Here is a 20,000-nt window from a genome sequence, read left to right on the forward strand (position 1 = left end):
AAAAAAAAAAAGCTGAAGGAAAATGAAGGTTGTGATGTTGATGCTGGAGGAATGATAATGACACTGATGATGATGACGATGATGGCCATAATGACATTGCTGGTGGCCAAATAATCTTTCCTCACCGCCCTGTTCATCTTCTGATAAAAAAAGTAACCCAACTCAAAGATTCAGAAAAAGAAAGGAAGAAGGGAAAGAGTAGAGGTACAGCTTTCCGTCCATAAGTCACTACGGCAACACAAAACATTCCTTCCAACTTTCCTCCTCCTCCTCCTCCTCCTCCTCCTCCTCCTCCTCCTCCTCCTCCTCCTCGTCTTATTCAAGATCCCTATTTATTTTACATTTAATTTTACACACCATGAAGTAATATTTAGTGCAATTTTCATCCTTAATTCGTGAAGTTATAATGAAGACGCTAGGCCATTAAAAAACTCCTGTTCTGCTGGCTGGCCGGACAATAAATCTGTTCTGCTGGCTGGCCGGACAATAAATAATGAGAGTTTTCATCACTGCGTCAGGCTCAGCTTGTGATCTGGCGCACTGTCTCGCGAGGATCAATTTTCGTTCCAGTATTTCTTTGACCTTCACACGCGTTCACAGCGAAACAAAAGCCGACAAGGATCAATTCACTCGCCGTCCTCCAAACTGCACTGATACATACACGCTACAGGTTACACGTTCAGCTGAATCCAAACAGGAAAAGTTGAACGTCCAGCGAGATTCGTGGTAAAAGTAGTAGATTGGTGAGGCAATGGAACGTTATATTTCAGGTAACTATAACAAAGAATCCAAACCTGTATCAACAAAATAAATGAAAGGCAGCAGAATATACAGTGCCAGTGAAGGTCAACAGCCTCTGAAGTGCCGCACACTCGTATACATGCGTGCCAAAACTGCCAATAATGTACTAGTCTCTCTTTTTATGGGATCAGAGAAAAATGAAACGACAGGAGCCAATGGAATGCTGGTTCTTCCATCCTCACCCAAGAGTGCGTACACAGCTTAGCAGAATTACATCTCTTCAGGATTACAATGATCCCAGAGTTACATTTCCCCAGTAGTGTCTCTCTTTAAACCTTTCTAAAATATCAAATCTTTCCAGAATCACAATCCTTTGCAGAGTTGCACTTTATAGAATTACAGTTTTCAGAATTATATATTTCTAGAACTAAGCCTCTTTTCCACACATCTCTTTTAACAATAAAATCTGGAAAATTACGCCTTTTTCCCAAATTTCAACTCTCCAGAATTATAAATCATTTTTAAAATTACAACTAGAACTACAATTCCTTCAACAATTTTAAAAATTACACCTTTTCAAAATTACTTCTTTCACATCTTTCCACAATTATAGTTTTCTAAAATTACAACTTTCCTGGAACTGTATTTTCTAGAATGACGCCTCTATTCAGAATTACACACCTCTCTCTCCAGAATTACATTCGTTCATCAGCACATTTCTACCCATAATGACGTCACGCTATTTCCAGCACGCAAATCCTGCCACTCAATCAATGGACCAATGGGAAGGGATTACAGTGTACGCCAATTATCTCCTTTAAATGGAGCAAGATGAAAAAAAGATTCCCACAAATCAATGAATTATAAGAAAAAAATGAAAAAAAACTAATATGGCATTTACTGAATCAATAAAATGAAAATTATTAGAAGCAAGAACATAATAATCTCATTTTTATTTTCTTTTAGGGACTACAATTAATTTCTTACTAAACACTCAAATTTTCACGCGCCTTTATCCTTTAGCCAGTAACGAAATGTAGTGAAAGTACAACTGACATTAAAAACAAACAAAACAAAACAAAAAAAAACATGAAAACATTCAGCAAAATACTCGAACATGGAGTTTTACATCAACTCATTTTTCATTCCAGCCCTGCAGAGAAAAACGAGCAGTTGTGCAATGTAATGCTGAATAATTTGAGGCCATAATGGAAAAGTAACCCTGGCCGGGGCACATCCGATGCAGTAACAGCTTGGGAGTGAAAGAAAATGTAAAACTGGACTAAATAAATTAAACTTCCGAAGGTAAACGAATTCTTTAGAGTCTACTGGAGGTATCACCCTCTCTCTCTCTCTCTCTCTCTCTCTCTCTCTCTCTCTCTCTCTCTCTCTCTCTCTCTCTCTCTCTCTCTCTCTCTCTCTCTCTCTCTCTCTCTCTCTCTCTCTCTCTCTCTCTCCCTTCATTCCCAAAACCATATACGTTTCTTGGTTGGAAATGTCGAATCGAACAAGAAAAGAAATAGTAAAAGGAAGAAGAGAAGGAAAAGGAGAAAAGAACGAGGACAAAGAGAAGGAACTGAAGGAAGAGGAAGAGGAGGAGGAGGAGGAGGAGGAGGGAGAGAAATAGGAAATACCAAGGTAATATGATGACAATAAGGTAAATCCCGGCTGGAAAACAGGAAAGGTAAAACGGAAACTGAGGATTAGAGGCGGAGAAAAGGAGGCGAAGAGGAGGCGAGATAGAGAAGGAAGACAATGGGAGTGGAATGGAAAAAAGTTAGTGTTGATGGAGCGATAGAAAGGGGAGAAGAGGAGCTAAGCCCTGTTATAACTGCATAAACACAGAGGGAAGGGGAGAAAATGAGAGAGAGAGAGAGAGAGAGAGAGAGAGAGAGAGAGAGAGAGAGAGAGAGAGAGAGAGAGAGAGAGAGAGAGAGAGAGAGAGAGAGAGAGAGAGAGAGAGAGAGAGAGAGAGAGAGAGAGGTGGACTGAATGCATAAAGAAGGCACGTAAGAAAAAGACAAGATGAAACCTTTGAGAGAAGCGGAACAAAATGAAATGAGTAAATAGAAATGCAAAGCCACGGAGAAGCTTTTCAGAGAGAGAGAGAGAGAGAGAGAGAGAGAGAGAGAGAGAGAGAGAGAGAGAGAGAGAGAGAGAGAGAGAGAGAGAGAGAGAGAGAGAGAGAGAGAGAGAGAGAGAGAGAGAGAGAGAGAGAGAGAGAGAGAGAGAGAGAGAGAGAGAGGGGCAGAAAGGCATGATAATGATTATGGTGAAAAAAAGCAAAACAACAACAATACCAACAGTAGTAGTAGTAGTAGTAGTAGTAGTAGAAATATAATAATAATAAAAATAACCATAGCCATAATAACAACAGCAATAAATATACACGAAACGATGAAAATACCAATACTTAACACTCTGATCTACGAGTGTACCGACATCACAAGCTACATGTGTATTACAAACACCACAAAAAAACAAGAAGCATGGCATATATATAAACACCTTTACGCCTCACTCACACGAATACCGACACACACACACACACACACACACACACACACGAGAGTACCCACAACCACCCTCACTTATCCACTTCCCCCACAAAAAGCAGTCTTAATTTAATATGGCCCCTTTTCTTACCTTATACCCTTACCCACCTTCCCTCCCTCCCTCCCTCCCTCCCTGCCTTCCCCTGCCGCCCCCCAGCACTCTCAGTCCACACACTTTCCCATGTCCTCCCTGCGCCCTTGGCTCAAAAATCGACTCTTAAGCTGCCCTGTGTGAATAAACAACACCGAGGTACAGGTAATGGCGCCCCGGTAACTGAAAATATTGTGGAGTCCACCAATTTTGCTCAAGGTAGCCCGGCCCCGCCTCCACGCCCCTTTCCCCACTCCCCCTCCTCTCTCTCTCTCTCTCTCTCTCTCTCTCTCTCTCTCTCTCTCTCTCTCTCTCTCTCTCTCTCTCTACCCCGCAACCCCACGTTCTGAGGGATCGCGGAATTTTGGCCAAGTTTTTGCGCGTAGTACGAAGCAGAAAGCGTTGCATGAAGAAAACGGGAGAAAAATGTTAAACCGAGGAGAAGACAAGAGGATAAGAGAGACAGAGGAAAATATATTGGATGTGTATTCGTGTAGGAGTGAAAACTGGTCTGGACACGTCTGCAAAGGGATAACATGTAAGGAACAGTCATTGTCAAATACACTTGGATGGATAAAAGGAGAGAGAGAGAGAGAGAGAGAGAGAGAGAGAGAGAGAGAGAGAGAGAGAGAGAGAGAGAGAGAGAGAGAGAGAGAGAGAGAGAGAGAGAGAGAGAGAGAGAGAGAGAGAGAGAGAGAGAGAGAGAGAGAGAGAGAGAGAAACATAGAGGCGAAGTAGGTAAGGCAGACATATGTGCATAAATATTGTGTGTGTATAAGCAGATGGTGTGTGTGTGTGTGTGTGTGTGTGTGTGTGTGTGTGTGTGTGTGTGTGTGTGTGTGTGTGTGTGTGTGTGTGTGTGTGTGTGTGTGTGTGTGTCGAGACCATTACACTATAAAGCTAGAGAAGGGATCAATGCACACACACACACACACACACACACACACACACACACACACACACACACACACACACACACGGTACGCACGCACATGCATCAATGAGAAACGATAACGTAAAATTGCTATCAGGAGTGGAGATCCCATGCTAAAATGCTCTCCTCCTCCTCCTCCTCCTCCTGCTCGTCTCCTCTTCCTCATCTTCTTCCTGCTGCTCCTCCTTCCACTCATCCTCCATCTCCCAGCTCCTTCCCTCGAATACTCACTTATCGCTGTAAATCTATGTGTGTATCGCACCATAACCTTAAGTTCTTTACGGGGCTTTGTTACGTGAGGGGCGAGGGGCCGCTGCAGCATATCCGGGTCCCCTGAGGTGGTCGACGATTGCCTTTACATACACAGCTGCCCTCCGTTACTCACCAGGAAAAGGCAATCAGTGGAAGGTAAAGGTTTAGAGGTGCCGACATACTGGTGACTAAGGAGAACTATTGGCCAGGGCAGGTCAGGAATGGAAGGGATGGATTGGGTGGAGCAATTAGGAAGAACGGACAGATATATAGTAGGAATTTTGGTTGTGATTTCAAGGTGATTGGTGGAAGGAGTGGGTGGGGTAAGTGGGGTAAAATGTGGTAAATCATGAAGGTGGTTGATGAGTTAGATAGGTGGATAACTAGACATATTTGTAGGCATATAACTGAGAGGTGAGAGGAGATGAAAGGAGGGTTTAGTTGTTTTGGGAGTAAATGCTGGAAGGAGTTGACAGTCGAGATGAAGAGTGACTGAAGAGGTTACTTAGGAGCAGTACATTGGTGGATATGCAAAGTCTCTAAACAAATGAGAAAGTTGGTGGATTGGACAGTATCGATATGGAAGTACACGCAATACACAATGAGAAACGAAAGATATAAATAAGTACATAGAAAAGGAATGATAGACATGTGACTATGCAAATACGCAGACGCATACAGAAAAATACAACACATATATAAAGACTTAAAGGCTTAAAGGCAGATGTGGATAGATAGATAGATAATCAGAATGTAGACATAGACAGACAGGTAGAGGAAAAGATAGATAGATATATATATATATATATATATATATATATATATATATATATATATATATATATATATATATATATATATATATATATATATATATATATATAGATAGATAGATAGATAGATAGATAGATAGATAGATAGATAGATAGATAGATAGATAGATAGATAGATAGACAGACAAAAAACAGAGACAATTAAACAGAGAGGAGCACACACACACACACACACACACACACACACACACACACACACACACACACACACACTTAAAGATACATAAAACCAAATACATATACTATTAAAGAGACAGAATGATATGCTGACACAAAAACAAAATATATGCATAGATGAATGAATGAATAAATGGATAAAGAAATGCTCATAAATGAAATACAAATAAACAAGGCAAAAAAATGTTAAAACTTGCAAAATAAAAGTTCAACGTGCATGAAATAAAAAAATATATATACAATGCGATGTAGCAAAGATAAAAGAATGAAGCAAATAGAAAACGGATATTTGCTTCACTTCATACGCTCCAAACCTGCAGCTGATGAAAATAAATAAATAAATAAATAAATGAAATAAAGGTCATGGAAATTAATAGGACGACAAAAATCCAACATCGAAGCAAAGAATATCTCTCTCTCTCTCTCTCTCTCTCTCTCTCTCTCTCTCTCTCTCTCTCTCTCTCTCTCTCTCTCTCTCTCTCTCTCTCGGGAACTCCGTAAATGGGCGCTGATTTCCATAGACAAAACATAACTAACTTGATTGCTGCTTCGCCTTTCACGTACTAGGGGAGGAAATATGAATCTCTCTCTCTCTCTCTCTCTCTCTCTCTCTCTCTCTCTCTCTCTCTCTCTCTCTCTCTCTCTCTCTCTCTCTCTCTCTCTCTCTGTTTCCTACGCACACGGACCGTCGGAAGAGACAAGTTATCGTTCCTATTCATGAAGTTACGAGGCAGGGATGGAAAAAAGGGGAGAGCTTTGTACGTGCAGGAAGCAAGTGATGTGTGTGTGTGTGTGTGTGTGTGTGTGTGTGTGTGTGTGTGTGTGTGTGTGTGTGTGTGTGTGTGTGTGTGTGTGTGTGTGTGTGTGTGTGTGTGTGTGTGTGTGTGTGTGTGTGTGTGTGTGTGTGTGTGTGTGTGTGTGTGTGTGTGATAAACGTGCCTAAGTTTTCGTGTTTAAGGTTCAAAGTTTCTAAATACGAGCGGGAACCTTAAATTTCTCCTTTTCATTCGTTATGACAATGTCCTTGGGAGTGTTATTTCACCATCCGCGAGAGAGAGAGAGAGAGAGAGAGAGAGAGAGAGAGAGAGAGAGAGAGAGAGAGAGAGAGAGAGAGAGAGAGAGAGAGAGAGAGAGAGAGAGAGAGAGAGAGAGAGAGAGAGAGAGAGAGAGAAAGCGTCATACAACACATGGAAAAATATAATAATAACGAGGTGTGTGTGTGTGTGTGTGTGTGTGTGTGTGTGTGTGTGTGTGTGTGTGTGTGTGTGTGTGTGTGTGTGTGTGTGTGTGTGTGTGTGTGTGTGTGTGTGTGTGTGTGTGTGTGTGTGTGTGTGTGTGTGTGTGTGTGTGTGTGTGTGTGTGTGTGTGTGTGTGTGTGTGTGTGTGTGTGTGTGTGTGTGTGTGTGTGTGTGAAGTGTTGGTGTGTGATGAGGGTGCAAACTGAAGGAGGAGGGTGAAAAATTATGACATTCGGGGTAAGAGTTGAGAATGAGGGGCAGGGAAGGGCGTCGAGGCGTACAGGTGAGAGGGGGATCTACCTGGTGAGTGTTATGAAGGAAGGGGCCAGTGAGGTGTGAAGGAGTGCGTGAGTGAGGAGGGCACGGGTGACTGACTGCATGGTGAGTGGTGCTATGGGGTGTGTTTGGGTTGAATATTGGGAGGAGGAGGAGGAGAACACAAAGGAAGAGTAAACAGCAGCAGACCTCTAGGACCTAATGGCGCAGTTTGTATTACACTAGCTAGCAAGAAAAAAAAATAGCAAAGAAGATATGGAGGAAGATGAGGGGAAACACAAAGGAAGAATAAACAGCAGCAGACCTGTAGGACCATACGGGAGTATTTGTGGAGACTACACTAGTTTGCTTTCAGTGAGAGAAAAAATGATAGCAAAGATGAAGAGGAGGAGGAGGAGGAGGAGGAGGAGGAGGAGGAGGAGGAGGAGGAGGAGGAGGAGGAGGAGGAGGAGGAGGAGGAGGAGGAGGAGGAGGAGGAGCACAAAGGAAAAACAAACAGCAGCAGATCCGTATAACCTTACTAATGGTAAAAATTATGAGGAGCAGGAAGGAAATGAAGAGACTGAAAAAAGTCAAAAAAATGTATAAAGTTTGAATAATAAAAAAAAATAAATTAACTAATTAAACAATGCCGAGTAGAATTACCACAGTGCTTGATCAGGTTATATCCGCCAGCTATCATTACTAGAGAGCGCTACTTCTCCTACCCACAAACTGCCGTGAGATAAAACTCGACTTCACGAACACTGCAGCAGCAAACTGAACACTGCACCAAAGAACTATTCGTCCCCAACAATAAGGCGAGAAACAGACAGTTATATGAGAGCAAAGGGCGCTGATGCGGAAAGAGTGAGAGTGTATGGAGTGGAGTGCAGTGGAGTGGAGTGGAGTGGGGATGAAGTGAGTCGGGGAGAGGATAATATAAAACTAGAATGACGATCTGGAAACAAAAAAAAAAAGTGCATGTTTGGGGGTAGCATTAGGAAGTGGAGAGAGAGTGGCGTGGACTAAGGATGGGGTGATGAGGGGTGAAGTGGAGTTGGGTGAGAGGGGTGGGGTGTGTGTGGTGAAATGGGGTCGAATGTCCACAGGCACACCCCATTATAGGCTACGGCCGACACTTCACTACAGACGGTGGCAGACCTGCTGGTAATGGCGTACACACAGACACACACACACAGACACAGACACAGACATAGACACAGACACACACACACACACACACACACACACACACACACAAACACACACGAACCCACACACAGACAGCAAGCGATTCAAGCACTACAAAGAGAGACGGAGAGACAAAAAAAAAATGTGAGAGAAAGAAAGAGAAAAAAGTTTGAAGAGAAAACAATTTAGTAAAAGATAGAAAAGAGAAAGAAAAGAACAATGGAGTGCAAAAGGAAACGATTAAATCCGTTTTTCGAGACTTGCGTGTTCAACTTTTTAATTTGCAAATGAGAAATGTATATTGTATTTCGTGTATCTCCCATGAATGAAACCAACATTCTCTCTCTCTCTCTCTCTCTCTCTCTCTCTCTCTCTCTCTCTCTCTCTCTCTCTCTCTCTCTCTCTCTCTCTCTCTCTCTCTCTCTCTCTCTCTCTCTCTCTCTCTCTCTCTCTCTCTCTCTCTCTCTCTCTCTCCTCCACCCACAAAAGAATAACCCGAGAAATTAATTTACACAAAAATCCCGGGCAGTCACGTGGACCAAAATGCGCGCGTTTGGAGTAATGGCAGTGACAGTGATGAAAATGAGGATGGTGATGGGAAGCGTGGCGGGAGGGGGAGCGGTGTGGTGGTGCTGGTGGTGGATGGTGGTGATGGTGGTGGTAGTGTTGTTTCGGGGGATCTGGAAAGTGGTGGTGAAAATGTAGCTAGTGGTTTTCGTAGTAGTAGTAGTATTAGTAGTAGTAGTAGTAGTTGTTGTTGTTGTTGTTGTTGTTGTTGTTGTTGTTGTTGTTGTTGTAACAATATTAGAAAAAATGTAGTGGTAGCAGTTTAAGTAGTAGTAGTAGTAGTAGTAGTAGTAGTAGTAGTAGTAGTAGTAGTAGTAGTAGTAGTAGTAGTAGTAGTAGTAGTAGTAGTAGTAGTAGTAGTAGTAGTAGTAGTAGTAGTAGTAGTAGGAGGAACAATAATAGTTAGTAGTAGTAAGAGGAGGAACAATAATAATAATAATAATAATAATAAATAATAATAATAATAATAATAATAATAATAATAATAATAATAATAACAACAACAATAATAAAAATAATAATAATGTTCAAAACAATTATAATGATGACGAAGACAAAGGCAAAATCACAAAGCCCATCATGACACAGACAATATGATGGCAAAACAAGAAAGACATTTCCAATAACATACAAGGAAGAACAAAAGACACACACACACACACACACACACACACACACACAGTGACGTCAAAGCAACATAAAAAGAAGTCGTGAATGAATGAAAAAAAAAAAGTGAAAGGATAAATAAATGAATGACAGAAAAGAGTGAAGAATTCGAGGAGGAGGAGGAGGAGGAGGAGGAGGAGGAGGAGGAGGAGGAGGAGGAGGAGGAGGAGGAGGAGTGAGAAATATGCCTCCTTCTCCCCCTTCAATATGAAAAGGCGTCTCAATCTACTCCAACTGTTTTCCCGCGACAAAATTAATTACAGTGGAGACATTAATATAAACTACAACAAACTACTTCCTCCTGTTCTTCCACCTTTTCTACACCCTCTTTCCCTTCCACCTCTTTTTTTTTCTCTTGTTTCTATTCCTGTTTTCTGTTTCCTTTTGACATCCATCTCTGTCTGTCTTCTTGTCCTTGCCATTTCTTCTTCTCCTCCCTCTTCGTTCTTCTGCCTTCCTCAGTTTCCTCTCGTCTCTTTCCTTCTTCCTTCCTCTCTCTCTCTCTCTCTCTCTCTCTCTCTCTCTCTCTCTCTCTCTCTCTCTCTCTCTCTCTCTCTCTCTCTCTCTCTCTCTCTCTCTCTCCCCTGCACCTCGTTTCCATTCCCCTTCTCCTTCTTCTCCATCTGTTTTCTTTTCCTATTCTACTTCTCCACACAACCCTTCCTCCTCCTGCTCCTCCTCCTCCTCCTCGTCTTCCTCCTTCACTAGCAACACCAGCACCATATTTCTTTGTCACCTTTGTCGTCAAGAAGCTACAGGAACAACCAAAAAAAAAAAGAAAAACGCAAGAAAGAAGAGAGAAAAGATATGCCTTAACTTTCTCACACTGTCTCTTTCTCTGTCTTTCTCTCTGGTACACTCCCTCCCTTTTCCTTACTTAACCTCGTCTCTCCTTTACCTCACGCCCAAAGGAGAGTTTCCCGAAGCCGAAGTTACACCCTAAAAATGGATTAATATCTCCGCCGCTCGTGAAACTGGCTGCGGGGCGACCAAGTTCTAGGCGATGGAATGCCGGTGTCCCTGCGTCGGTAATGCTTCGTTCTTAATGAGCCCGACAACCTTACGGGCTGGTGCGGGACGCGGGAACACCGAGAGCTGAGGAAGGGGAGGTGGTGCAGGAGGAAAAGTAGGTGGGTGAGAGTGGAAGAACGGGAGAGAAGAACAAGAGGGGAGCAATGAAGACAATGTTGATGTATTGTTGTAAAAAGGAAAAGTTGATAAAGATCCAGGGTGTGAAATGCAAGAGAGAGAGAGAGAGAGAGAGAGAGAGAGAGAGAGAGAGAGAGAGAGAGAGAGAGAGAGAGAGAGAGAGAGAGAGAGAGAGAGAGAGAGAGAGAGAGAGAGAGAGAGAGAGAGAGAGAGAGAGGGCAGAGATTGAGAGAAAAATAATAATGAGAGTGCAGTCTCCCTGACAAACCCGATTCACCTCTGCTCTATACTGGTCGTAGTCTCCCTCCTCCTCCTCCTCCTCCTCCTCCTCCTCCTCCTCCTCCTCCTCCTGCTCCTGCTCCTCCAACTGCTCCTCCTACTGCTCCTCCTCCCCCACACCTGGCCGCCCCTTCGCCACTAGCACACCTGCAATTATTGGTCATCGAGTTTCCAGGTAGTTTTCTGTTGCGTCAGTGAAATAAACAGGAGGGCCATGATGCGATTTTCCTTGCTCTCTCTCTCTCTCTCTCTCTCTCTCTCTCTCTCTCTCTCTCTCTCTCTCTCTCTCTCTCTCTCTCTCTCTCTCTCTCTCTCTCTCTCTCTCCGATCAGACTGACATTTTATAAGTGAAATGAACGAATACACAACCAACACTTCATTTTTTTCTTTCATATATGCAACACTTCACTGGCAGAAACTTCCTAAGATTTACAGGTATACTTACAAACCCTACTTACGCCTCTCTCTCTCTCTCTCTCTCTCTCTCTCTCTCTCTCTCTCTCTCTCTCTCTCTCTCTCTCTCTCTCTCTCTCTCTCTTGCATTTCATCATCGTGTATCTTTATTAACTTTTCTATTTTTTTCTCTTCAACTATACATCATCATCTGTCTTCATTTCTCTTGTCCTGCTGCTCGTCCTCCTCCTCCTCCTCCTCCGCATCTCTCCTGCTACTGCTTCCACTCTCTTCAGCTGCTCTCCCACTCCTCAGCTTCTACTTTCTCTCGCTCCTCTCCCACTCCTCTCTCGGCACAAATCCCCGCCGTAAACTTTGAACAACAAGGCAGCAGCCACCTCCAGAAGCACCACGCCGCCGCTCAGCAAACACAGGCCTCGGGAGACGCAGACTTACCTTGAGTGGCGGAGCGAGAGGCGCAAGTTAAAAAGTTCCCAAAAACTCGAGCTCTTCTCTTCTCTCCGTAAGTCCGCTTGTAGATAAACTCGTTCTCGCTCTCTCCTCTCTCTCTCTCTCTCTTCTCTCGTCTGTCACTCACTAACTCTCCCACTCATGCAAAAGGTCAGAGACGTTAGCGAGAGATCACCACCTTCCAGAGACTAAGGGGAGACTTTTTTTTTAATATTATATTCCAGCACAGTTAAGTAATGAAAGGACACACACACGCACGCACACACACGTTCAATTATTGTCGTCTAATTGAAACACTGCATTAACTTTTTGACTTCGGTTCATTTTCCGTGTACTTCAACATTTTTACTTTAACTTTTACAACTCCGTCCGGCGCGGGATGCTCGTGGCGGCGCTGGTAGTACGTGCGGCGAGCGAGTGGGGTGGACGAGGGTGGGCGAGGGGCAAAGAGCTCCTCCCGCGACCACGGACGAGACCCAACTGAGCACAGAGGAGTCAGACACACCTCCCCCGGCCCCGTATCGAGCGTGACACCAACTCCACCACCCAAGCCAGCCAGCCCGTGACCCGCTCCTGCATTGAGGTTAGTTGTTTATTACTATCATCATCATCGTCGTCAGGAACATCTACATCATTATCATCACCATCACTATTATCGTTACTGTCATCTTTATTAGCACAATGTGAGTGAGGGACGGGAGCGATTCAGGGCCAGCGTTTACCGAGCGCGGAAGACGAAAAATGGAATGCATATGAACCGTGAAGCAGAGAAATGAAGCAGTATCGGACGCTGGCTGGCCGCGGTCGGGTCCGGAGACGAAGCCTGCAAGGGAGAGATAGAAGACACAGAGAGGCTGCGCGCGGTGACACAGACCTATAAAAATATACCACCCAAGACTGAGACAGAGAGAGTGAGAGTGAGAGAAGGGGCACGACCAAGGATCAGCGCCATCAGGTCGTGTGGAGGCAGTCAGTAGGTTACCCACTGACCGGCGGGAGGATGGGAGGGGGAGGAGTGGCGGAAGGGGAGAAAAGAGTTGGTGAGAGGAAGGTCGAGGCTTGGTAAAGGATATAAAATAGAAATGTTGAAGGGCGCGACCACCACTACCACCATTATCACCACCACTATTACACCATGACCACCACTATCACACCACCACCACCACCACCACCACTTGCATTCTCGCCTCAACCACTACACAATTTTCAAAGGTCGATGTCCATGCTCTCTCTCTCTCTCTCTCTCTCTCTCTCTCTCTCTCTCTCTCTCTCTCTCTCTCTCTCTCTCTCTCTCTCTCTGCCTTTAGCGTTTATCTGCTTTCACTTTCTGTTCACTCCTGACGAAGGTAGCCATTGCAGGACAGCCCTTGAGTGGCCTTTGTCTTTCCCACTCTTACGGTCCCCTCCTCCTTCAGTCCCTTCCTTTTTTAAAGCATATTCAAGCCACCCACTACCAATCGATTTCCTAACTTTCCTTTCTCTCTTTTAATATATTTCTCAAAGTTAAAATATACGTCCATGATGGATATTCGCAAACTGGGTCTCGTGAATAAACAAATCACCAGCGGCAGAGACGTTAAAGAAAAAAATAATAAAAAAAAAATGAGGTTACGGCGTGGAAATGTGGGAACTGCGACCAGCGAGGACTGAGGGCCCAGGTGTGGTGTGGCATGACCGATCCAGTGGAGCAAACTTTGGCAATCTTATTTTGGATCTCTTCCCGGCACATCGGCGATCCTGGGAAGCAGAGGCGGGACGATGTGTTTTATTCGCCTTAACTGTCCGCCCAAGTTTGGTTGATACGTAAGTGATGTGGAATTTGTCCCCCAACTCCTAATACTCGTACACGTGTCCCGAGGCTTCGGGCATTGGTGTGGGGTGGAATTCAGGGTGTTCGTGCAGGTATGAATTATGTTACTAGCTGTAGTCCAACTTGTAAAACACCTGTCTCAGGGTATGTAAGGTTGCTACAGGTGATTTGTGAGAGTATATTACGAGTATCTGTGCTTAAGCTTGTGATACCTGTCCTGCGGTGCCTAAGATTAGTACAGGTGAATTATGTAAGTATAATATTACCTGAACTTAAACTCGTAAAAACACCTGTCTTCGGCAATATATATAAGGCTGCTACAGGTAAATTATGTAAGTGAATTCGCTGTAATTAATATTATAATACACTTGCCCTGAGGCATGTAAGACTGCTACAGGTGAACTGCGTACTTGCTGTTATCCAACTTGTAAAGCACTTGTCGTGCAGCGTATATTATGTAATTAAGTGAACTGTGTAAGTGGACTCGCAGTACTTAAAATACACCTATCCTGAGGTGCATAAGACTGTTAAAGGTGAGTAACGTATCTAAAGTAGTCGAGTACTAGTATACCTTATAGTATACCTGTCCTGGGGGCACATACAGTTAGGTTACTGGTGAATTATGGAACTGAATTCGCAGCACAAACTCATAATAAATATGTTCTGAAATGATTAAGGTTAGCACCGATGAATGATTTAATCTAAATAAATATAACGAGATACGTAAGGCTACTACCGATGCATTACGTAAGATGTGGCCTCATTGTAGTTCTCACAAGGGCAGCGCAACCAGGTAAGCCTTTCGTTAAAGAAACACTAGGTACAAAGAACATTAAGTCCCTCGGCGGGAAAGGATTACTGTCCCTAGAAGTAACCTTTAGTTATAATTAAATTAATCCCCTCAAACAGCAAGGCTATAATGAAACACCAGCTAGCTCATTCTCATAAACTCATAAGTACAACACTAAGATACAAAGAACGTAATATCCTCAAGCGAGAGCCACGTACCAAGAATTACGTAAAGCATCTAATAAGACACTTTCTCTCATTACCCCGGAAGAAATGTGACCCCAACACCACCTCGGAATTAATGATAAACAGGTAACTAAATATCCTACCGAGAGAAGTGGCACGTACCTTACCAAGCACAGAACGCTAATGGTGGTGGTGGTGGTGGTGGTGGTGGTGGTGCTGGCGGCGGCGGCGGCGTAGAGGCAGTTGGAGGAAGGTCATATTAAGGCCGCAATGAGAGTCCGGTCCCTCGTCTGCCGTAGCAAAGGCGTAACCTGATGACTTAATGGCCACAGTCCCCCAGTAAGCCGGGAAGCAGAGCTGTCTGGACGCCCCCTCGCGCCCGTCATCTACTGCTGCTGCACGAGAATGTGATGAATAACAAATGGTATTATGATTTATCCATTTATATATTTTACATAAAGGCTCGCGATGCACCACCGTTTGTTTATATTTACGCACTGGATGAGCACTCCGCGTTGGTGAATATAGATATTACAATTTTTTAACACAAAACAGAGTGTAGCCATGGGTAACATAAAACATAATGGGAAAAAAAAAGGAAATAAATAACACCACTGCAAATTATTTACAGGGAAAGAGAAAAGAACTGTCTTATTAATTCATGACCAAACTTAAATCATACGGTGGCCTGCAGTCCGCCCCTTACCCAAAGTGAAGGCTTAGAGAAGTGGACAAACAAAGGCATCATGAGAAGAACGAACGAACGAAAGAAAAAGAATGAAAAAAAGAAAAAGCAAAGAAAAAATAGGAAGGAAGGAAGGAAGGAAGGAAGGAAGGAAGGAAGGAAGGAAGGAAGGAAGGAAGGAAGGACGGAAGGAGAGGAGAAAGAAAGAAAGGAAGGAAGGAAGGAAGGAAGGAAGGAAGGAAGGAAGGAAGGAAGGAAGGAAGGAAGGAAAGAAAGCAGGAAGTAAGAAAGGAAGGAAGAAAACAAAAGAAGGACTTCGATACCAACAAGTTAGACTGAACAGACGTGAAAATAACAGCTGGAAATGTCTCCTTCTGAAGCAAACCAACATTTTCACTTCAGGACCATGAATCAGCGTTCCAAGGTCGAGTGGAGTGGTAAGGCTCAAGTCATCTCCATCACTTGACAATTGAACAGTGATTAAACTTCATGATTGAAACAAAAAACAATTCACTTGCATCTAATTAATCCACGAGTTATGACAGTAATCTCTAATTCTAATTTGCTGACACCACACACACACATAGAATAGCCTAAATTAACAACTATACATGTTTTAAAACTGATGGTATGACTATTAATTAGCCTAAATACTTCTAGTTTATAACCCTATTGTAATAAACTAAGTACTTTTTATCAGCCAACTATGATGTGCATTCACCAAATCTATGACAACATTTTTTTAATTAGCTGCCGATTATTCCGGACGAAATAAAATTACTATTAACATAAACTTCATCCCTTTTGCTTCACCCCAATGACAGATGCGAGTAGACAAAACTGCCCTGCCCTCCGCAAACACCTTCCCCAGCCAGGTGAAGGAGGCCACGGAGGGCAAGTACCTGGAATGAGGCTCAACCTAACACCTCCGATGGTAGCGTGGCACATGTCCTACGACCCAGGGGAGGGCGAGACACATCCCCGCGCGCCCTAAGGAAAACCTCGTCGAGAAGCCAAGTGGAGAACAATTAAGACTCTGAATAACGTATGAATCTTGTGTGTGGAGCGTATATAGACACAAGGCGGCGACGCTCTCCATCCGGCAAGGTTTGGGCGTGTCGAGGAAAATGTCTATACTGGCGTGGTGTTCAGAGGGATGACCTGAGGTGGTGTACACAGCGCAGGTACTGTTATGACAAAAGCCAATTTAACTCCTACACTTCCTTCCAGTGTGTAGTAGTAGTAGTAGTAGTAGTAATAGTAGTAGTAGTAGGTTATTGTTGTTGTTGTTGTTGTTTAGCGTTTTCCTTCAATTTAAAGTCATGTGATAAACTGACAACTAATAAAATCTAAGGAAATCAGAGGATTTTATATCAAGCGAAAAATAGTGGAATTGAGTATAGCAGGTAAAATGAGCGCTGCCTATGACTATACCCCTGGAACATTAAACAAGTAAATTAAAAATACAAGCAGTTCAGGTATTGTATCACTGGAACATTAAACAGGTAAGGATAACATACGAGGCGTTACTACCACACCACTGAGCCATTAACCTGGTAGCAAAAAAATAACAGATAAAATTGCAAAAGATTACACAGCACAACTCTTGACTGATAAGGCTTACAGCGATTTATGAGCAGCTGTTTACAGGATAAACAAGAGCAAAAAAGCACGTTATCTGAAACTGCTGACGGATACTGTTGTGATAAGTAAGATCTTGCTGACAGAAATCGGAGAATATTGTTTTAATCTTTAATCTTTAGTAGTAGTAGTAGTAGTAGTAGTAGTAGTAGTAGTAGTAGTAGTAGTAGTAGTAGTAGTAGTAGTAGTAGTAGTAGTAGTAGTAGTAGTAGTAGTAGTAGTAGTAGTAGTAGTAGTAGTAGTAGCAGCAGCAGCAGCAGCATGGTAGAATTATTATTTTTAGGAGTAGTAGTAGTAGTAGTAGTAGTAGTAGTAGAAGTAGAAGTAGTAATAGTAGTAGTAGTAGTAGTAGTAGTAGTAGTAGTAGTAGTAGTAGTAGAAGTAGAAACGATCTTTTTTCTTAAGTAAGGGAGGTACTGTCCAAGCTAATAACACAAACACACACACACACACACACACACACACACACACACACACACACACACACACACACACACACACACACACACACACACACACAGTCTTGAGATGTCCCTCTTGAAAGAATTCAAGTCGTAAGAAGGGGAAAAGGGGAAAATGCTCGTACAGAAGCAGGAAGGGAGTTCCAGAGTTTACAAGGGAAACAGATGAAAAACTGTGAATACTAGTTTATAGTTTACTCCTGCATTACGAAGGTGGACAGAATAGCGATGAGAAAAAATAGAAAGTCTTCTGCAGAGAGGCAGCAGGAGGAGGAAAAGCATGGAGTCAGCAAGATCAGAGGAGCAGTTAGCGTGGAAATAGATGTGTTAGGTAGCAAGAGATGCTACGCTGAAGACAGTTAATCATAGGAGAGGAATTCAGCCGAAATTCTTTTGAATCCACTCTCTTTAGCAGTGCAGTATGAGTGGTTCCCACACTCCTGAACTGGGGCGTTCGCTATGGTTTAGAAAAACTGCCAGATTTACCAGCTGACTGAATTTCACACATAAAAGTTGGTCAGCTGAAAAAAACAATCTTTCCGTTATTTGTGTGTTATCAAACCAACTAATAAAATATAAAGAACATTTTTAGCTACGATCATCTTCCTGAGAGCAAGAAATATGGCAAAACGAGCTAAAAAATACTAGGCACATTGTCCCAGGTCTGGGATGCATCATCACCTTGGGGTGAATTTTTTTTTTTTTTTTCATCTCTATATGACCTTATTTTATACAGTTACTTTATACAGTTAACATACCCGTATATAAATTATGGTACATATGAAAGAAACAACCATGTCTTGATGCCACATCTTAGCGGGACACTGGTGAAGAATGTTTGTTGACAGCGTATCCCCAAACGTCTTCCCTAAGTTGCCGCTTGTCTGTTTACATCCTGTCTCCCAATGTCTTCCCTGAGTTGCCGCTTTCTTTTGGGGAAAATAAAACCCATCCTTTCACAGCTTGGTTTTTCTTTCCTGATATGCTCGTACAATCAACCACAACACATGTATAAACTAGGGTTTTACAACAGCACTGAGAACCTATCTCCCGCCTCGGGTTTGTTGGATGTTTTAGAGAAGTCAGCGTGTCTAATACCGACCACTCGTTGCGAGTATTTATTTAGTTAATAATAACTGTTCTGTAGAGTGTGCATCATCAGATCCCGTGGACAATGTTAGCATAAACACTTATGATCAATGTTTTGTAACATTTAAGTACAGTTCATCAAGATGGATCACGAGAGGCGGTTTTAGAATGCGCTTCTCCAGAGAGCTGTGGGACCAATCCCTACATTAAAACAGCCGGTGATGACCGGCAACTCAGCCCATAGCGAACGCCCCGATTCATGTGAAGCATACTCCATACATTGACGGATAAGGCCCCTGTGTAGAGTTAGCAATTAGGGGTGAGAAAAACTGGTGTAGTAGTAGTAGTAGTAGTAGTAAACATACGAGGTGTTACTAACACACCAATAAGCCATTAAACAGGCAGAAAACAACTAATGAAGATTACACAGCACAACTCTTAACTGAAAAGGTTTACAGCGATTTATGAGCAGTTGTTTACACGATAAATAAGAGCAAAACACACGCTATCTGAAACTGGCGGAGACGACTCAGAACGCTTAACTCCACAGATGCTGTTTTAGCTAAAGTTGAGATGCGAAGTTTTCAATTTAGATTATTAATAAAGGACAGACCCATGACGTTCAGTGAAGAAGAGAGGGACAGTGAGTGTCACTGAAGAAGAGGGGTTAGTTATCTGGAGAGTTGTGTCAAATGGATGAAATGGAGTGGTGAATGACTGGAAAAGACTCGCTAGTCAGGCTGTTAGTGCCAAGTCATTACGGAGCTTTAAAAGAAGGTTTGATAAATTTCTGGAGGATGATAAGTAGAATAGGTAGACCTGACGTTTTCTTGCAGCTTCTCTTATTTCCTTATACTCTTTTCTTTTTTATTGACTGTAATATGTAAAAGCTACGACCTTTCAAGTAAACACGTTACCCGGAGGCCGGCATTCCGTCTTCTGTTGAGTTTTTTTTTTTTTTTTTTTCAAATAAGGCGAGTCCCTAGAAAATACTGAGTAAAGAAAATAAGTGTTCAGGAAGATAGAGTGTTTATGGCTGGCATCCTCTTCACACTTTGATTTAGCTGACAGCATGTTTCTTACTTATCTTGATAAAGTTCTGATGGTTTATTCTTTATATAATTTTACTTCTATATGTACTGATCTCTGTATTTCTCACAAGTCATATTTTAATATTATTATTATTGGCAGCAGCAACAGCATTACTGTCATTTTATTATTATTATTATTATTATTATTATTATTATTATTATTATTATTATTATTATTATTATCATCATCATCATCATCAATATCATCATAATCTTGATCATCAGTATCATTATTACTGTTCTGAAAATCGATGGAGGGACAAAATTGAAACAGACCTGAGCAGAGTCCCATCAATGACGTTAGAAAAAAAAAAAAAAGAGAACATTTTTAACTTTTATTCTATATTTGTAAATGGCAACTTCAGAAACTACTTCAATCTTTTGTACCCCAACTTTTTTATTTTGGTTCATGTTCTTAAACGTTTCGAGGTCTTATTCTGACTCTTTTCAGCA

General features: G+C 42.5%; 1 protein-coding gene across 18 annotated transcripts in view; it reads right to left on the reverse strand.

The window, feature by feature from the left end:
• LOC135101945 (nephrin-like) overlaps positions 1–20,000 on the reverse strand; it is a 529,348-nt gene that overhangs the window by 364,319 nt on the left and 145,029 nt on the right. For 11 of the 18 annotated variants that reach the window (XM_064006385.1, XM_064006371.1, XM_064006370.1 and 8 more), the window contains 3 exons: positions 14,743–14,975; positions 12,518–12,618; positions 11,781–12,368 (listed from right to left, as the gene is read on the reverse strand). The exons of 1 other annotated variant lie outside the window; for it this stretch is intronic. The gene's annotated coding sequence lies outside the window, so the exon portion shown is untranslated. The remainder of the gene's footprint in view (positions 1–11,780; positions 12,369–12,517; positions 12,619–14,742; positions 14,976–20,000) is intronic. 6 more of the 18 variants (XM_064006384.1, XM_064006373.1, XM_064006381.1 and 3 more) reach the window with 4 other exon arrangements.

This window comes from Scylla paramamosain, chromosome 7 (genome assembly GCF_035594125.1).
Source record: "Scylla paramamosain isolate STU-SP2022 chromosome 7, ASM3559412v1, whole genome shotgun sequence".
In the NCBI taxonomy this organism is placed as follows: Eukaryota; Metazoa; Arthropoda; class Malacostraca; order Decapoda; family Portunidae; genus Scylla; species Scylla paramamosain.